This window comes from Micropterus dolomieu, linkage group LG01 (assembly GCF_021292245.1).
Source record: "Micropterus dolomieu isolate WLL.071019.BEF.003 ecotype Adirondacks linkage group LG01, ASM2129224v1, whole genome shotgun sequence".
In the NCBI taxonomy this organism is placed as follows: Eukaryota; Metazoa; Chordata; class Actinopteri; order Centrarchiformes; family Centrarchidae; genus Micropterus; species Micropterus dolomieu.
Window position 1 is genome coordinate 13,948,231 of NC_060150.1, and position 4,841 is coordinate 13,953,071.

Genomic DNA, 4,841 nt, shown 5'->3' on the forward strand with positions numbered 1-4,841 from the left:
CTAGTCTTATTGTTATTATTGTTATTATAATCATTAACATTACGATGGTTACCATTAACACTATTATAAATATCTGTACCATTTTTCATTTAGTTTATAGCAACATTACCTTCGCTGTCTATACCTCTGTGTGTATATTGTGTAGGCTGCCTCCCTCCCCTCTCTCTCTCCTTACATCCCTCTCTCTCTCTCTCTCTCTTTCACTCTCTTTCTCTCTCACCCCAACCGGTCGAGGCAGATGGCCGCCCACCCTGAGCCATGGTTCTGCTCGAGGTTTCTGCCTCTTAAAAGGAAGTTTTTCCTTGCCTCTGTCGCCTAGTGCTTGCTCTTGGTGGGAACTGTTGGGCTTCTGTAAATATCATCACAGAGTACGGTCTAGACCTGCTCTTTTATGAAAAGCGCTGTGAGATAACTGTTGTTGTGATTTGGCGCTATATAAATAAAATTGAATTGAATTGAATTGAATTGAATTGTTGTCACCTATATTGTAATAACATTTCTTTCTACTTACTGTATTGTCGTCTTCTGTGTTACTTTCTTAGACCGATCATGTGTTTTGCCTGCAACATCTTAATTATTAGCTAGTAAACAAAATACCTCAGGGCTGAAGTCTTTTTTTCTAGTTTTATCCTGCATCACATGAGCGTCGACATTATGGCTGTTAGGGAGACTGATGGTTTTGATTTTAGACTACAACATCCTTTTAGTCTAATTGTGTCAGGTCCTTCAAACAGCAGTAAAACATATTTTGTGAAAATGTTTATTGAAAATGCCGATAAGCTCATTTCAAAACAGATTGAAAATGTCGTATATATTTTTTCGTGTTGGCTACCATTGTGTGACCAGTTGAAGGATTGCCATCTTCTTTATGTGATGATACATTGTTGCCTTTAGATAAAAACAATTTGTTGATTATTGATGATTTAATGAATGATGCTAGCAATAACATTGAGGTCCAAAATGTGTTTACAAAATATGTGCATCATAGAAATTTAAGTTGTTTATACCTAGTTCAGAATTTGTTTTTTCAAGGCAAAGTTAGCCGTACTATTAATTTGGATACCAGTTATCTTGTTTTGTTTAAAAATCCCAGAGATAAATACCAAGTCATGCTAATGGCTAGACAAATGTTTCCTGGGAAGAGTCATTTTTTTATGGATTGTTTCAACGACGCCACGAGTGTTCCTTATGGTTACTTGATGATTGATTTTAAAGCATTTAAAGTATTTTGACTTGCTTTCAGACCTGCCTGTTGTGTATGTGCCTAAGAGAAAGTAAATTAACATGTCTGATTGCATTAAAAGAAACTTGTCTTTACTGCAAACTATGCACGGAGCATCTCCATCTCAGAGAGTAAATATTATTAAATCTGCATCACCAGACCTTTTGGTAGTGTTATGCGAAATAGCTTAGCAATGTTTTAAAAGGTAAAATTATTATTTCTCCTTTTTTTTGTCTGTGATTCTGTTTTTTCCCTTTTTTTTTCTCTGTACTCTGCCTGCCTCCCTGTGTCTCCTCCCCCGTGTGTGATCTCTCTCTCTCTCTCTCTCTCTCTCCCTCCGCTCCTGAGCCCAGCCAATGACCCGCACCTGCACCTCGTCAGCCACCCCCTCTGCCTGCCACCCCTGCCAGCAATCAGCCTCATCTCCCACAGTACTTCTACCCCGGTTCTCCACTCCATCACTGCTTGATCGTCGTTACGAGAGGACATCGATTAGCAAACAATGAAACAAGTCCATTTGTATCTCCTAAGAGTGATTGGATAACTTTTTAATTGTATATCGTTATTGGTTTTAAATAAATACATAGAGACATTACTTTATCATTTCAAAGTGTTTTTATATATCACCATAATAACAAAAAACATTGTCGTACACGTTTCAATCTAAAAATGTGAGTATACCGGAGAGTTCCCAAAACTGTCAAAGAATGATCCCACACCCTGCTTGTCAATATAGATAGCGACCCAGTGTTGTCCTCCCAGGTGGGAGGGGTCTGTGTTTACCACCAACATGGCGGATCTCTTTTTAATAACTGACTTAGGAAGTTGGTCACTAGCAAATACTCCAAGAAAGACGCCTTGCTTTACTACCTTATCAAGTACTTTTGACAGTTCTATCGTATTCATACTATCGTTTGTTAAAATTGAAAAGTCAATGAGGACCGGTCTTCTTGATGATATCTCAATTATAGAATCATATGTGGCGTAAATAACCGCATATATTGTGCGTTGAAGCGGATTTCTAAAACGAGCCTCTAATCTAACACTACGGTTTTTAATTAGTGACATATGGTCTCCGCATCCTTCATCAGGGCTCAGGTTAAAACAGAACAGATTATATCCATTACAAAATTCGTCGCGGGTTATGGCCATAGCGTTATTTTTAAGATGCTTTCCAGTTGCCGAGTACAATTGATGATACTCCCTGATGGCATTCCCTCTGGTAAAGTTGGGTTGAAAGGGTTTTGAAGGATATTGTTGGCCGTCAACGTATAAACATAAAATATGTATGTAAAATAAATAATAAAAATATGTATATCATAATGGTAAAGTGTAAATGGGTTACGCGCATAACTACCTGTAAAAGCCTCATGATCAACAAATCCTACTACAATAAATTTAGGTATTTGTCCCAAGAATACATTTTCTTGATTACAAACACGAGTGCCCATTGGGGCGCTAAAATTTTTAAGACAGACTCTGTCTATGGGATATTTAACGTTGCCATGCGTTAATGCCTTAGCGTGTGCTAGCTTAACAGCCGGAGATACGGTGACTTTCTTTACAAACAGGCTTGCTGACATAATGTTAACCCGAAAGTCGTCTACAGTGTTGCGCATTAAGCAAAATTAGTTTTTTAGCTCTTATGAATTTTATCTTGAGGTCTTCTCCATTAATCCATAACTTGTCTTGAAAAAACAAGTCAGAATGTAAAGGGAATTAGCTCCACTACGCAGCCGCCTTGTGTGTACTCCATTCTTTTAACTAGTCCCTCATTGCGTATTCCAGCCGTTGCGTCGTCCATATGACCTGCTGTATCCATACAAAATAGTATGGATCCAAACTGTGTCTGCAGAGCGTCCTTTCCTTAGTTCAAAAGGCACTCTATTATACCCCTGTAAGGATATGTGTTTGATGATTGCGTTATGAGTCGGTCCCCCAACGATATGTCGACCTGTGAAAATATTGTACATCCAGGGTAATTGATAAAGCCCACTTCGTCTGCTTGATCCAGGTTTCCGCCATTAGCTTAATATTTCGCCGTCATAGTCTTTTAACCTGTAAACAGGAGGGTCCCTTGACACACATTCCTTTACAGTGAAATATTCATCAGTATAATTTTGCTCATAACCTTTTTTAAAAGGGCCGCGTAGTTTTGAAATTCTTACAGTATCACCCACCTCATATTTAAAACTTTTGTTTTATACAAGTTGTTAACTACAATATCTTCATTGTCTTTTGTTACATCAATCGGTTTCATTTTAATACTACGATGATACGGCACATTTTAGATTTCAGAGTCTTGTTAAAGCGCTCTACTACAGGTGCCTTAATCTCATTTGATGTGGTAAAGTGTACGATACTATAATAATAATAAATTTTCATTAACGCATCGAAATCTTTGTTGAATTCTTTTCCCTCGTCATTTTGAATTTTATGCGGTATTCTACCTTGAGCTAAGATATCTTTAAAGGATGCTGTGACACATTTACCACTCTTATTTTTTTAAACGACGCACCCATGCGTGTTTTGAAAACAAATCTATACACGTTAATAAATAGTGTACCCCATCATTTTCAGCAGAATAAGCGGACATGTTGCCAATCTATTGAATTCACTAAATCCTTGTTTCTCTTAAAATGCACTGGAGCCGTCTTGTGTAGAGTATAGGCATCTTGCATCATGAGGCAGTTTTCTACGTCTGAATCTGGGTACCGAACGTCTCGGGTTACGTATGTAACCCTGGTTCCCCGAGAAGGGGAACGAGAGACTGCGTCGGTTACGACACTATGGGAACGCCTCTAGGCGAAGCAGGTCTGAACGTGAATGAAATCACTCCAATCCTATTGAAGTGGAGTGTTTTCTCCACTTGCGTAGTCTCTCGAGACGCAAACAGATCCACGTCTATGGGGCCGCACTCTTCGCACAAGAGCTCCACCACTTCGGGGTGAAGTCTTCATTCCCCGGGCCTCAGCCCCTGCCTCAACAGCAGGTCTGCTCCCTGATTCTGTGTCCCCAGGAGATACATCGCCCTGAGCGATAGTAACCTCTGCTGGGACCACAGGAGGATCTGACGCGCCAGTCTGTCCAGAGGGCGCGAGCGCAGGCCACCACCACTGTGTTGTTCTCCTCGGAACGAACCAGGACGTGGTGGCCTTGGAGATCGGGCAGGAAACTCCTTAGAGCCTGGAACACCGCCAACATCTCAAGACAGTTGATATGCCACTCGGATCGATGCACCTGCCAGGATCCCCTTGCAAAGCGGCCGTCCATGACCGCGCCCCAGCCCGTGAGGGAGGCGTCTGTCGAAATAACCAGCCGGCGAAAAGACCCTCCCAGCACGGGCCCCTGGGACAGGAACCAAGTTTCCTTCCAAACTGATAGGGAACGAAGACACTTGCGCGTAACCCAAACCAGACGGAGAGGATTCCCCTCGGGGAAAAACCCTTGTTCCTTAGCCACCACTGCAGGGGTCTCATGTGCAGCAGTCCAGATGGTATTACGCTGGACGCAGCCGCCAGGAGACCCAACACTCGTTGAAAGTGTTTCATAGTGATGGCGTGGCCCAACTTCACCCCCTTCACGGCAACCAATATGGTGTCGACACGTGCCGGAGACA